Below are 16,426 nucleotides of genomic sequence, written 5' to 3' on the forward strand. Positions count from 1 at the left end.
CAGAAGGCTTTTTATCACAGGAAAAGAAATCAGCCCTCGACAACTTAACCTGCAGAATATTTTTTTTAAAAAAAAAATCATCAAAAATCTGACTTTCGGCCATTCACTCAAAAATGGTGCCAAACGGTTGCACATGCTCCCCTGAGAGGTTTGGGAGTCGAAACAGAAGGCTTTTTATCTCAGAAAAAGAAATCAGCCCTCGACAACTTAAGCGGCAGAACAAGATTTTTTTTGAAAAAATCCCTAAGCCCCGGGGTCACAATTTCATCAAAAATCTGACTTTCGGCCATTCACTCAAAAATGGTGCCAAACGGTTGCAAATGCTCCCCTGAGAGGTTTGGCGGTCGAAACAGATGGCTTTTTGTCTCAGGAAAAGAAATCAGCCCTCGACAACTTCACCGGTAGAAAAAGATTTTTTTCAAAAAAATACCTAAGCCCCACGGTCACAATTTCATCAATAATCTGACTTTCAGCCATTCACTCAAAAATGTTGCCAAACGGTTGCAAATGCTCCCCTGAGAGGTTTGGCGGTCGAAACAGAAGGCTTTTTATCACAGGAAAAGAAATCTGCCCTCGGCAACTTAACCGGCAGAAAAATCTTCTTTTGAAAAATTCCCTAAGCCCCAGGGTCACAATTTCAGCAAAAATCTGACTTTCGGCAATTCACTCAAAAATGGTGCCAAACGGTTGCAAATGCTCCCCTGAAAGGTTTGCCGGTCGAAACAGAAGGCTTTTTATCACAGGACAAGAAATCAGCCCTCAACAACTTTACCAGCAGAAAAAGATTTTTTTGAAAAAAATCCCTAAGCCCCGGGGTCACAATTTCAGGAAAAATCTAACTTTCGGCAATTCACTCAAAAATGCTGACATACGGTTGCAAATGCTCCCCTGAAAGGTTTGCAGGTTGAAACAGAAGGCTTTTTATCACAGGAAAAGAAATCAGCCCTCGACAGTTTAACTGGGAGAAAAAGATTTTTTTGAAAAAATCTCTAAGCCCCGGGGTCACAATTTCAGCAAAAATCTGAAGTTCTCCAATTCACTCAAAAATGGTGCCAAACGGTTGCAAATGCTCCCCTGAAAGGTTTGCCGGTCGAAACAGAAGGCTTTTTATCACAGGACAAGAAATCAGCCCTCAACAACTTCACCGGCAGAAAAAGGTATTTTTGAAAAAATCCCTAAGGGTCACAATTTCAGCAAAAATCTAAAGTTCTCCAATTCACTCAAAAATGGTTCCAAACGGTTGCAAATGCTCCCCTGCGAGGTTTGGCGGTCGAAACAGAAGGCTTTTTATGAAAGGAAAAGAAATCAGCCCTCGACAACTTAACCGGCAGAAATATTTTCTGTGAAAAAATCCCTAAGCCCCGGGGTCACAATTTCATCAAAAATCTGACTTTTTTACTACTACTTTACTACTGCTTTATTACTACTTTACTACTACTTTACTACCATTTTACTACTGCTTTACTACTACTTTACTGCCATTTTACTACTGCTTTACTACTACTTTACTGCCATTTTACTACTGCTTTACTACTACTTCACTACTTTTTTACTATGATTTTACTACTAATTTATTACAATTTTACTACTACTTTACTACTACTTTAAAGCTATTTTAATACTATTCCACCACTCAAAAATGGTGCCAAACGGATGCAAATGCTCCCCTGAGAGTTTGGCGGTCGAAACAGAAGGCTTCTTGTCTCAGGAAAAGAAATCAGCCCTCGACAACTTCACCGGCAGAAAAAGGTTTTTTTGAAAAAATCCCTAAGCCCCGGGGTCACAATTTCATCAAAAATCTAACTTTCGGCAATTCACTCAAAATTGCTGCCAAACGGTTGCAAATGCTCCCCTGAAAGGTTTGCTGGTCGAAACAGAAGGCTTTTTATCACAGGAGAAGAAATCAGCCCTCGACAATTTAACCGGGAGAAAAAGATTTTTTTGAAAAAAACTCTAAGCCCCGGGGTCACAATTTCAGCAAAAATCTGACTTTCGGCAATTCACTCAAAAATGGTGCCAAACGGTTGTAAATGCTCCCCTGAAAGGTTTGCCGGTCGAAACAGAAGGCTTTTTATCACAGGACAAGAAATCAGCCCTCAACAACTTTACCAGCAGAAAAAGATTTTTTTGAAAAAAATCCCTAAGCCCCGGGGTCACAATTTCAGGAAAAATCTGACTTTCGGCAATTCACTCAAAAATGCTGACATACGGTTGCAAATGCTCCCCTGAAAGGTTTGCAGGTTGAAACAGAAGGCTTTTTATTACAGGAAAAGAAATCAGCCCTCGACAATTTAACCGGGAGGAAAAGATTTTTTTGAAAAAATCTCTAAGCCCCGAGGTCACAATTTCAGCAAAAATCTGAAGTTCTCCAATTCACTCAAAAATGGTGCCAAACGGTTGCAAATGCTCCCCTGAAAGGTTTGCCGGTCGAAACAGAAGGCTTTTTATCACAGGACAAGAAATCAGCCCTCAACAATTTCACCAGCAGAAAAAGGTTTTTTTGAAAAAATCCCTAAGCCCCGGGGTCACAATTTCAGCAAAAATCTGAAGTTCTCCAATTCACTCAAAAATGGTGCCAAACGGTTGCAAATGCTCCTCTGAAAGGTTTGCCGGTCGAAACAGAAGGCTTTTTATCACAGTACAAGAAATCAGCCCTCAACAACTTCACCGGCAGAAAAAGGTATTTTTGAAAAAATCCCTAAGGGTCACAATTTCAGCAAAAATCTAAAGTTCTCCAATTCACTCAAAAATGGTTCCAAACGGTTGCAAATGCTCCCCTGCGAGGTTTGGCGGTCGAAACAGAAGGCTTTTTATGAAAGGAAAAGAAATCAGCCCTCGACAACTTAACCGGCAGAAATATTTTCTGTGAAAAAATCCCTAAGCCCCGGGGTCACAATTTCATCAAAAATCTGACTTTTTTACTACTACTTTACTACTGCTTTATTACTACTTTACTACTGCTTTACTACCATTTTACTACTACTTTACTACCATTTTACTACTGCTTTACTACTACTTTACTACCATTTTACTACTACTTTACTACCATTTTACTACTGCTTTACTACTACTTTACTGCCATTTTACTACTGCTTTACTACTACTTCACTACTTTTTTACTATGATTTTACTACTAATTTACTACAATTTTACTACTACTTTACTACTACTTTAAAGCTATTTTACTACTATTCCACCACTCAAAAATGGTGCCAAACGGATGCAAATGCTCCCCTGAGAGGTTTGGCGGTCGAAACAGATGGCTTTTTGTCTCAGGAAAAGAAATCAGCCCTCGACAACTTCACCGGCAGAAAAAGATTTTTTTGAAAAAAATACCTAAGCCCCAGGGTCACAATTTCATCAAAAATCTGACTTTCGGCAATTCACTCAAAAATGGTACCAAACGGTTGCATATGCTCCACTGCGAGGTTTGGCGGTCAAAACAGAAGGCTTTTTATCACAGGAAAAGAAATCAGCCCTCGACAACTTAACCTGCAGAATTATTTTTTAAAAAAAATAATCATCAAAAATCTGACTTTCGGCCATTCACTCAAAAATGGTGCCAAACGGTTGCACATGCTCCCCTGAGAGGTTTGGGAGTCGAAACAGAAGGCTTTTTATCTCAGAAAAAGAAATGAGCCCTCGACAACTTAAGCGGCAGAAAAAGATTTTTTTTGAAAAAATCCCTAAGCCCCGGGGTCACAATTTCATCAAAAATCTGACTTTCGGCCATTCACTCAAAAATGGTGCCAAACGGTTGCAAATGCTCCCCTGAGAGGTTTGGCGGTCGAAACAGAGGCTTTTTGTCTCAGGAAAAGAAATCAGCCCTCGACAACTTCACCAGCAGAAAAAGATTTTTTTGAAAAAAATACCTAAGCCCCAGGGTCACAAATTCATCAAAAATCTGACTTTCAGCCATTCACTCAAAAATGTTGCCAAACGGTTGCAAATGCTCCCCTGAGAGGTTTGGCGGTCGAAACAGAAGGCTTTTTATCACAGGAAAAGAAATCTGCCCTCGACAATTTAACCGGCAGAAATTTTTTCTGTGAAAAAATCCCTAAGCCCCGGAGTCACAATTTCATCAAAAATCTGACGTTTTTACTCCTACTTTACTACTACTTTACTACCATTTTACTACTGATTTACTACTACTTTACTACCATTTTACTACTACTTTACTACCATTTTACTACTGCTTTACTACTACTTCACTACTGTTTTACTATGATTTTACTACTAATTTACTACAATTTTACTACTACTTTACTACTACTTTAAAGCTATTTTACTACTATTCCACCACTCAAAAATGGTGCCAAACGGATGCAAATGCTCCCCTGAGAGGTTTGGCGGTCGAAACAGAAGGCTTTTTATCTCAGGAAAAGAAATCAGCCCTCGACAACTTCACCAGCAGAAAAAGGTTTTTTTGAAAAAATCCCTAAGCCTTGGAGTCACAATTTCATCAAAAATCTGACTTTTTTACTACTACTTTACTACTACTTTACTACCATTTTACTACTACTTTACTACTACTTTACTACCATTTTACTACTGCTTTACTACCATTTTACTACTGCTTTACTACTACTTTACTACCATTTTATTACTACTTTACTACTACTTTACTGCCATTTTACTACTGCTTTACTACTTCTTCACTACTGTTTTATTATGATTTTACTACTAATTTACTACAATTTTACTACTACTTTACTACTACTTTAAAGCTATTTTACTACTATTCCACCACTCAAAAATGGTGCCAAACGGATGCAAATGCTCCCCTGAGAGGTTTGGCGGTCGAAACAGAAGGCTTTTTATCACAGGAAAAGAAATTAGCCCTCGACAACTTAACCTGCAGAATTTTTTTTAAAAAAAAAATCCCTAAGCCCCGGGGTCACAATTTCATCAAAAATCTGACTTTCGGCCATTCACTCCAAAATGGTCCCAAACGGTTGCAAATGCTCCCCTGAGAGGTTTGGCAGTAGAAACAGAAGGCTTTTTATCACAGGAAAAGAAATCAGCCGTCGACAACTTAACCTGCAGATTTTTTTTTTTTTGAAAAAATCCCTAAGCCCCGGGGTCACAATTTGATCAAAAATCTGACTTTCAGCCATTCACTCAAAAATGGTGCCAAACGGTTGCAAATGCTCCCCTGAGAGGTTTGGCGGTCGAAACAGAAGGCTTTTTTATCGCAGGAAAAGAAATTAGCCCTCGACAACTTAACCTGCAGAAAAATATTTTTTTGTAAAAATCCCTAAGCTAGGTGGTCACAATGATATCAAAATTCTGACTTTCGGCCATTCACTCAAAAATGGTGCCAAACGGTTGCAAATGCTCCCCTGAGAGGTTTGGCGGTCGAAACAGAAGGGTTTTTATGAAAGGAAAAGAAATCAGCCCTCGACAACTTAACTGGCAGAAAAAGATTCTTTTGAAAAAATGCCTAACCCCTAGGGTTACAATTTCATCAAAAATCTGTCTTTCGGCCATTCACTCAAATATGGTGCCAAACGGTTGCAAACGCTCTCCTGAGAGGTTTGGCGGTCGAAACAGAAAGCTTTTTAGGAAAGGAAAAGAAATCAGCCCTCAACAACTTAAAGGGCAGAAAAAGATTTTTTTGAAAAAATCCCTAAGCCCCGGGGTCACAATTTCATCAAAAGTCTGACTTTCGGCCATTCACTCAAAAATGGTGCCAAACGGTTGAAAATACTCCCCTGAGAGGTTTGGCGGTCGAAACAGAAGGCTTTTTATCACAGGAAAAGAAATTAGCCCTCGACAACTTAACCTGCAGAATTTTTTTTTTTGAAAAAATCCCTAAGCCCTGGGGTCACAATTTGATCAAAAATCTGACTTTCAGCCATTCACTTAAAAATGGTGCCAAACGGTTGCAAATGCTCCCCTGAGAGGTTTCGCGGTCGAAACAGAAGGCTTTTTATCACAGGAAAAGAAATTAGCCCTCGACAACTTAACCTGCAGAATTTTTTTTTTGAAAAAATCCCTGAGCCCCAGGGTCAAAATTTGATAAAAAATCTGACTTTCAGCCATTCACTCAAAAATGGTGCCAAACGGGTGCAAATGCTCCCCTGAGAGGTTTGGCGGTCGAAACAGAAGGCTTTTTTATCACAGGAAAAGAAATTAGCCCTCGACAACTTAACCTGCAGAAAAATATTTTTTTGTAAAAATCCCTAAGCTAGGTGGTCACAATTACATCAAAATTCTGACTTTCGGCCATTCACTCAAAAATGGTGCCAAACGGTTGCAAATGCTCCCCTGAGAGGTTTGGCGGTCGAAACAGAAGGCTTTTTTATCACAGGAAAAGAAATTAGCCCTCGACAACTTAACCTGCAGAAAAATATTTTTTTGTAAAAATCCCTAAGCTACGTGGTCACAATTACATCAAAATTCTGACTTTCGGCCATTCACTCAAAAATGGTGCCAAACGGTTGCAAATGCTCCCCTGAGAGGTTTGGCGGTCGAAACAGAAGGGTTTTTATGAAAGGAAAAGAAATCAGCATTCGACAACTTAACTGGCAGAAAAAGATTCTTTTGAAAAAATCCCTAATGTCTGTGGTCACAATTACATCAAAAATCTGACTTTCGGCCATTCACTCAATAATGATGCCAAACGGATGCAAATCCTCCCCTGAGAGGTTTGGCGGTCGAAACAGAAGGCTTTTTTATCACAGGAAAAGAAATTAGCCCTCGACAACTTAACCTGCAGAAAAATATTTTTTTGTAAAAATCCCTAAGCTCCGTGGTCACAATTACATCAAAATTCTGACTTTCGGCCATTCACTCAAAAATGGTGCCAAACGGTTGCAAATGCCCCCCTGAGAGGTTTGGCGGTGAAAACAGAAGGCTTTTTATCTCAGGAAAAGAAATTAGCCCTCGACAACTTAAAGGGCAGAAAAAGATTTTTTTGAAAAAATCCCTAAGCCCCGGGGTCACAATTTCATCAAAAGTCTGACTTTCGACCATTCACTCAAAAATGGTGCCAAACGGTTGAAAATACTCCCCTGAGAGGTTTGGTGGTCGAAACAGAAGGCTTTTTATCTCAGGAAAAGAAATCATCCCTCGACAACATAACCGGCAGAAAAAGATTTTTTTGAAAAAATCCCTAACCCCCGGGGTCACAATTTCATCAAAAATCTGACTTTCGGCCATTCACTCAAAAATGGTGCCAAACGGTTGCAAATACTCCCCTGAGAGGTTTGGCGGTCGAAACAGAAGGCTTTTTATCTCAGGAAAAGAAATCATCCCTCGACAACTTAACCGGCAGAAAAAGATTTTTTTGAAAAAATCCCTAAGCCCCGGGGTCACAATTTGATCAAAAATCTGACTTTCGGCTATTCACTCAAAAATGGTGCCAAACGGTCGCAAATGCTCGCCTGCGAGGTTTGGCGGTCGAAACAGAAGGGTTTTTATCACAGGACAAGAAATCAGCCCTCAACAACTTCACCGGCAGAAAAAGACTGTTTTAAAAAAATCCCTAAGCCCCAGGGTCACAATTTGATCAAAAATCTGACTTTCGGCTATTCAGTCAAAAATGGTGCCAAACGGTCGCACATGCTCCCCTGCGAGGTTTGGCGGTCGAAACAGAAGGCTTTTTATGAAAGGAAAAGAAATCAGCCCTCGACAATTTAACCGGCAGAATTTTTTTCTGTGAAAAAATCCCTAAGCCCCGGAGTCACAATTTCATCAAAAATCTGACTTTTTTACTACTACTTTACTACTGCTTTACTACTACTTTACTACCATTTTACTACTGATTTACTACTACTTTACTACCATTTTACTACTGATTTACTACTACTTTACTACCATTTTACTACTGCTTTACTAACGCTTTACTACTACTTTATTGCCATTTTACTACTGCTTTACTACTACTTCACTAGTGTTTTACTATGATTTTACTACTAATTTACTACAATTTTACTACTACTTTACTACTACTTTAAAGCTATTTTACTACTATTCCACCGCTCAAAAATGGTGCCAAACGGATGCAAATGCTCCCCTGAGAGGTTTGGGGGTCGAAACAGGAGGCTTTTTACCTCAGGAAAAGAAATCAGCCCTCGACAACTTCACCAGCAGAAAAAGGTTTTTTGAAAAAATCCCTAAGCCCCGGGGTCACAATTTCATCAAAAATCTGACTTTTTTACTACTACTTTACTACTGCTTTACTACTACTTTACTACTGCTTTACTACTGCTTTACTACCATTTTACTACTGCTTTACTACTACTTTACTACTGCTTTACTACCATTTTACTACTACTTTACTACCATTTTACTACTACTTTATAACACTTTACTACTACTTTACTGCCATTTTACTACTGCTTTACTACTTCTTCACTACTGTTTTATTATGATTTTACTACTAATTTACTACAATTTTACTACTACTTTACTACTACTTTAAAGCTATTTTACTACTATTCCACCACTCAAAAATGGTGCCAAACGGATGCAAATGCTTCCCTGAGAGGTTTGGCGGTCGAAACAGAAGGCTTTTTATCACAGGAGAAGAAATCAGCCCTTGACAATTTAACCGGGAGAAAAAGATTTTTTTGAAAAAAACTCTAAGCCCCGGGGTCACAATTTCAGCAAAAATCTGACTTTCGGCCATTCACTCAAAAATGGTGCCAAACGGTTGCAAATGCTCCCCTGAGAGGTTTGGCGGTCGAAACAGAAGGCTTTTTATGAAAGGAAAGGAAATCAGCCCTCGACAACTTAACCAGCAGAAATTTTTTCTTTGAAAAAAATTGCTAAGCCCCGGGGTCACAATTTCATCAAAAATCTGACTTTCAGCCATTTACTCAAAAATGTTGCCAAACGGTTGCAAATGCTCCCCTGAGAGGTTTGGCGGTCGAAACAGAAGGCTTTTTATCACAGGAAAAGAAATCTGCCCTTGGCAACTTAACCGGCAGAAAAATCTTCTTTTGAAAAAATCCCTAAGCCCCAGGGTCACAATTTGATCAAAAATCTGACTTTCGGCTATTCAGTCAAAAATGGTGCCAAACGGTCGCACATGCTCCCCTGCGAGGTTTGGCGGTCGAAACAGAAGGCTTTTTATGAAAGGAAAAGAAATCAGCCCTCGACAATTTAACCGGCAGAAATTTTTTCTGTGAAAAAATCCCTAAGCCCCGGAGTCACAATTTCATCAAAAATCTGACTTTTTTACTACTGCTTTACTACTGCTTTACTACTACTTTACTACCATTTTACTACTGATTTACTACTACTTTACTACCATTTTACTACTGATTTACTACTACTTTACTACCATTTTACTACTGCTTTACTAACGCTTTACTACTACTTTATTGCCATTTTACTACTGCTTTACTACTACTTCACTACTGTTTTACTATGATTTTACTAATAATTTACTACAATTTTACTACTACTTTACTACTACTTTAAAGCTATTTTACTACTATTCCACCACTCAAAAATGGTGCCAAACGGATGCAAATGCTCCCCTGAGAGGTTTGGGGGTCGAAACAGGAGGCTTTTTATCTCAGGAAAAGAAATCAGCCCTCGACAACTTCACCAGCAGAAAAAGGTTTTTTGAAAAAATCCCTAAGCCCCGGGGTCACAATTTCATCAAAATCTGACTTTTTTACTACTACTTTACTACTGCTTTACTACTACTTTACTACTGCTTTACTACTGCTTTACTACCATTTTACTACTGCTTTACTACTACTTTACTACTGCTTTACTACCATTTTACTACTACTTTACTACCATTTTACTACTACTTTATAACACTTTACTACTACTTAACTGCCATTTTACTACTGCTTTACTACTTCTTCACTACTGTTTTATTATGATTTTACTACTAATTTACTACAATTTTACTACTACTTTACTACTACTTTAAAGCTATTTTACTACTATTCCACCACTCAAAAATGGTGCCAAACGGATGCAAATGCTCCCCTGAGAGTTTGGCGGTCGAAACAGAAGGCTTTTTATCACAGGAGAAGAAATCAGCCCTCGACAATTTAACCGGGAGAAAAAGATTTTTTTGAAAAAAACTCTAAGCCCCGGGGTCACAATTTCAGGAAAAATCTGACTTTCGGCAATTCACTCAAAAATGCTGACATACGGTTGCAAATGCTCCCCTGAAAGGTTTGCCGGTTGAAACAGAAGGCTTTTTATCACAGGAAAAGAAATCAGCCCTCGACAATTTAACCGGGAGAAAAAGATTTTTTTGAAAAAATCTCTAAGCCCCGGGGTCACAATTTCAGCAAAAATCTGAAGTTCTCCAATTCACTCAAAAATGGTGCCAAACGGTTGCAAATGCTCCCCTTAAAGGTTTGCCGGTCGAAACAGAAGGCTTTTTATCACAGGACAAGAAATCAGCCCTCAACAACTTCACCAGCAGAAAAAGGTTTTTTTGAAAAAATCCCTAAGCCCCGGGGTCACAATTTCAGCAAAAATCTGAAGTTCTCCAATTCACTCAAAAATGGTGCCAAACGGTTGCAAATTCTCCTCTGAAAAGTTTGCCGGTCGAAACAGAAGGCTTTTTATCACAGGACAAGAAATCAGCCCTCAACAACTTCACCGGCAGAAAAAGGTATTTTTGAAAAAATCCCTAAGGGTCACAATTTCAGCAAAAATCTAAAGTTCTCCAATTCACTCAAAAATGGATCCAAACGGTTGCAAATGCTCCCCTGCGAGGTTTGGCGGTCGAAACAGAAGGCTTTTTATGAAAGGAAAACAAATCAGCCCTCGACAACTTAACCGGCAGAAATATTTTCTGTGAAAAAATCCCTAAGCCCCGGGGTCACAATTTCATCAAAAATCTGACTTTTTTACTACTACTTTACTACTGCTTTATTACTACTTTACTACTGCTTTACTACCATTTTACTACTACTTTACTACCATTTTACTACTACTTTACTACCATTTTACTACTGCTTTACAACTACTTTACTGCCATTTTACTACTGCTTTACTACTACTTCACTACTTTTTTACTATGATTTTACTACTAATTTACTACAATTTTACTACTACTTTACTACTATTTTAAAGCTATTTTAATACTATTCCACCACTCAAAAATGGTGCCAAACGGATGCAAATGCTCCCCTGAGAGGTTTGGCGGTCGAAACAGATGGCTTTTTGTCTCAGGAAAAGAAATCAGCCCTCGACAACTTCACCAGCAGAAAAAGATTTTTTTGAAAAAAATACCTAAGCCCCGGGGTCACAATTTCAGCAAAAATCTGACTTTCGGCAATTCCCTCAAAAATGGTACCAAACAGTTGCATATGCTCCACTGCGAGGTTTGGCGGTCAAAACAGAAGGCTTTTTATCACAGGAAAAGAAATCAGCCCTCGACAACTTATCCTGCAGAATATTTTTTTTTTAAAAAAAAATCATCAAAAATCTGACTTTCGGCCATTCACTCAAAAATGGTGCCAAACGGTTGCACATGCTCCCCTGAGAGGTTTGGGAGTCGAAACAGAAGGCTTTTTATCTCAGAAAAAGAAATCAGCCCTCGACAACTTAAGCGGCAGAACAAGATTTTTTTTGAAAAAATCCCTAAGCCCCGGGGTCACAATTTCATCAAAAATCTGACTTTCGGCCATTCACTCAAAAATGGTGCCAAACGGTTGCAAATGCTCCCCTGAGAGGTTTGGCGGTCGAAACAGATGGCTTTTTGTCTCAGGAAAAGAAATCAGCCCTCGACAACTTCACCGGTAGAAAAAGATTTTTTTCAAAAAAATACCTAAGCCCCACGGTCACAATTTCATCAAAAATATGACTTTCAGCCATTCACTCAAAAATGTTGCCAAACGGTTGCAAATGCTCCCCTGAGAGGTTTGGCGGTCGAAACAGAAGGCTTTTTATCACAGGAAAAGAAATCTGCCCTCGGCAACTTAACCGGCAGAAAAATCTTCTTTTGAAAAAATCCCTAAGCCCCAGGGTCACAATTTCAGCAAAAATCTGACTTTCGGCAATTCACTCAAAAATGGTGCCAAACGGTTGCAAATGCTCCCCTGAAAGGTTTGCCGGTCGAAACAGAAGGCTTTTTATCACAGGACAAGAAATCAGCCCTCAACAACTTTACCAGCAGAAAAAGATTTTTTTGAAAAAAATCCCTAAGCCCCGGGGTCACAATTTCAGGAAAAATCTGACTTTCGGCAATTCACTCAAAAATGCTGACATACGGTTGCAAATGCTCCCCTGAAAGGTTTGCAGGTTGAAACAGAAGGCTTTTTATCACAGGAAAAGAAATCAGCCCTCGACAATTTAACTGGGAGAAAAAGATTTTTTTGAATAAATCTCTAAGCCCCGGGGTCACAATTTCAGCAAAAATCGGAAGTTCTCCAATTCACTCAAAAATGGTGCCAAACGGTTTCAAATGCTCCCCTGAAAGGTTTGCCGGTCGAAACAGAAGGCTTTTTATCACAGGACAAGAAATCAGCCCTCAACAACTTCACTGGCAGAAAAAGGTATTTTTGAAAAAATCCCTAAGGGTCACAATTTCAGCAAAAAATCTAAAGTTCTCCAATTCACTCAAAAATGGTTCCAAACGGTTGCAAATGCTCCCCTGCGAGGTTTGGCGGTCGAAACAGAAGGCTTTTTATGAAAGGAAAAGAAATCAGCCCTCGACAACTTAACCGGCAGAAATATTTTCTGTGAAAAAATCCCTAAGCCCCGGGGTCACAATTTCATCAAAAATCTGACTTTTTTACTACTACTTTACTACTGCTTTATTACTACTTTACTACTGCTTTACTACCATTTTACTACTACTTTACTACCATTTTACTACTGCTTTACTACTACTTTACTACCATTTTACTACTGCTTTACTACTACTTTACTGCCATTTTACTACTGCTTTACTACTACTTTACTGCCATTTTACTACTGCTTTACTACTACTTCACTACTTTTTTACTATGATTTTACTACTAATTTACTACAATTTTACTACTACTTTACTACTACTTTAAAGCTATTTTAATACTATTCCACCACTCAAAAATGGTGCCAAACGGATGCAAATGCTCCCCTGAGAGTTTGGCGGTCGAAACAGAAGGCTTCTTGTCTCAGGAAAAGAAATCAGCCCTCGACAACTTCACCGGCAGAAAAAGGTTTTTTTGAAAAAAACCCTAAGCCCCGGGGTCACAATTTCATCAAAAATCTAACTTTCGGCAATTCACTCAAAATTGCTGCCAAACGGTTGCAAATGCTCCCCTGAAAGGTTTGCTGGTCGAAACAGAAGGCTTTTTATCACAGGAGAAGAAATCAGCCCTCGACAATTTAACCGGGAGAAAAAGATTTTTTTGAAAAAAACTCTAAGCCCCGGGGTCACAAATTCAGCAAACATCTGACTTTCGGCAATTCACTCAAAAATGGTGCCAAACGGTTGTAAATGCTCCCCTGAAAGGTTTGCCGGTCGAAACAGAAGGCTTTTTATCACAGGACAAGAAATCAGCCCTCAACAACTTTACCAGCAGAAAAAGATTTTTTTTGAAAAAAATCCCTAAGCCCCGGGGTCACAATTTCAGGAAAAATCTGACTTTCGGCAATTCACTCAAAAATGGTGCCAAACGGTTGCAAATGCTCCCCTGAAAGGTTTGCCGGTCGAAACAGAAGGCTTTTTATCACAGGACAAGAAATCAGCCCTCAACAATTTCACCAGCAGAAAAAGGTTTTTTTGAAAAAATCCCTAAGCCCCGGGGTCACAATTTCAGCAAAAATCTGAAGTTCTCCAATTCACTCAAAAATGGTGCCAAACGGTTGCAAATGCTCCTCTGAAAGGTTTGCCGGTCGAAACAGAAGGCTTTTTATCACAGTACAAGAAATCAGCCCTCAACAACTTCACCGGCAGAAAAAGGTATTTTTGAAAAAATCCCTCAGGGTCACAATTTCAGCAAAAATCTAAAGTTCTCCAATTCACTCAAAAATGGTTCCAAACGGTTGCAAATGCTCCCCTGCGAGGTTTGGCGGTCGAAACAGAAGGCTTTTTATGAAAGGAAAAGAAATCAGCCCTCGACAACTTAACCGGCAGAAATATTTTCTGTGAAAAAATCCCTAAGCCCCGGGGTCACAATTTCATCAAAAATCTGATTTTTTTACTACTACTTTACTACTGCTTTATTACTACTTTACTACTGCTTTACTACCATTTTACTACTACTTTACTACCATTTTACTACTGCTTTACTACTACTTTACTACCATTTTACTACTACTTTACTACCATTTTACTACTGCTTTACTACTACTTTACTGCCATTTTACTACTGCTTTACTACTACTTCACTACTTTTTTACTATGATTTTACTACTAATTTACTACAATTTTACTACTACTTTACTACTACTTTAAAGCTATTTTACTACTATTCCACCACTCAAAAATGGTGCCAAACGGATGCAAATGCTCCCCTGAGAGGTTTGGCGGTCGAAACAGATGGCTTTTTGTCTCAGGAAAAGAAATCAGCCCTCGACAACTTCACCGGCAGAAAAAGATTTTTTTGAAAAAAGTACCTAAGCCCCAGGGTCACAATTTCATCAAAAATCTGACTTTCGGCAATTCACTCAAAAATGGTACCAAACGGTTGCATATGCTCCACTGCGAGGTTTGGCGGTCAAAACAGAAGGCTTTTTATCACAGGAAAAGAAATCAGCCCTCGACAACTTAACCTGCAGAATATTTTTTTTAAAAAAAAAATCATCAAAAATCTGACTTTCGGCCATTCACTCAAAAATGGTGCCAAACGGTTGCACATGCTCCCCTGAGAGGTTTTGTGGTCGAAACAGATGGCTTTTCGTCTCAGGAAAAGAAATCAGCCCTCGACAACTTCACCGGCAGAAAAAGATTTTTTTCAAAAAAATACCTAAGCCCCAGGGTCACAATTTCATCAAAAATCTAACTTTCAGCCATTCACTCAAAAATGTTGCCAAAGGGTTGCAAATGCTCCCCTGAGAGGTTTGGCGGTCGAAACAGAAGGCTTTTTATCACAGGAAAAGAAATCTGCCCTCGGCAACTTAACCGGCAGAAAAATCTTCTTTTGAAAAAATCCCTAAGCCCCAGGGTCACAATTTCAGCAAAAATCTGACTTTCGGCAATTCACTCAAAAATGGTGCCAAACGGTTGCAAATGCTCCCCTGAAAGGTTTGCCGGTCGAAACAGAAGGCTTTTTATCACAGGACAAGAAATCAGCCCTCAACAACTTTACCAGCAGAAAAAGATTTTTTTGAAAAAAATCCCTAAGCCCCGGGGTCACAATTTCAGGAAAAATCTGACTTTCGGCAATTCACTCAAAAATGCTGACATACGGTTGCAAATGCTCCCCTGAAAGGTTTGCAGGTTGAAACAGAAGGCTTTTTATCACAGGAAAAGAAATCAGCCCTCGACAATTTAACCGGGAGAAAAAGATTTTTTTGAAAAAATCTCTAAGCCCCGGGGTCACAATTTCAGCAAAAATCTGAAGTTCTCCAATTCACTCCAAAAATGGTGCCAAACGGTTGCAAATGCTCCCCTGAAAGGTTTGCCGGTCGAAACAGAAGGCTTTTTATCACAGGACAAGAAATCAGCCCTCAACAACTTCACCAGCAGAAAAAGGTTTTTTTGAAAAAATCCCTAAGCCCCGGGGTCACAATTTCAGCAAAAATCTGAAGTTCTCCAATTCACTCAAAAATGGTGCAAAACGGTTGCAAATGCTCCTCTGAAAGGTTTGCCGGTCGAAACAGAAGGCTTTTTATCACAGGACCAGAAATCAGCCCTCGACAACTTAACCTGCAGAATATTTTTTTTAAAAAAAAAATCATCAAAAATCTGACTTTCGGCCATTCACTCAAAAATGGTGCCAAACGGTTGCATATGCTCCACTGCCAGGTTTGGCGGTCAAAACAGAAGGCTTTTTATCACAGGAAAAGAAATCAGCCCTCGACAACTTAACCTGCAGAATATTTTTTTTTTAAAAAAAATCATCAAAAATCTGACTTTCGGCCATTCACTCAAAAATGGTGCCAAACGGTTGCACATGCTCCCCTGAGAGGTTTGGCGGTCGAAACAGATGGCTTTTTGTCTCAGGAAAAGAAATCAGCCCTCGACAACTTCACCGGCAGAAAAAGATTTTTTTCAAAAAAATACCTAAGCCCCAGGGTCACAATTTCAGCAAAAATCTGAAGTTCTCCAATTCACTCAAAAATGGTGCCAAACGGTTGCAAATGCTCCTCTGAAAGGTTTGCCGGTCGAAACAGAAGGCTTTTTATCACAGGACAAGAAATCAGCCCTCAACAACTTCACCGGCAGAAAAAGGTATTTTTGAAAAAATCCCTAAGCGTCACAATTTCAGCAAAAATCTAAAGTTCTCCAATTCACTCAAAAATGGTTCCAAACGGTTGCAAATGCTCCCCTGCGAGGTTTGGCGGT

Source organism: Podarcis muralis, chromosome 4 (assembly GCF_964188315.1).
Source record: "Podarcis muralis chromosome 4, rPodMur119.hap1.1, whole genome shotgun sequence".
NCBI lineage: Eukaryota > Metazoa > Chordata > Lepidosauria > Squamata > Lacertidae > Podarcis > Podarcis muralis.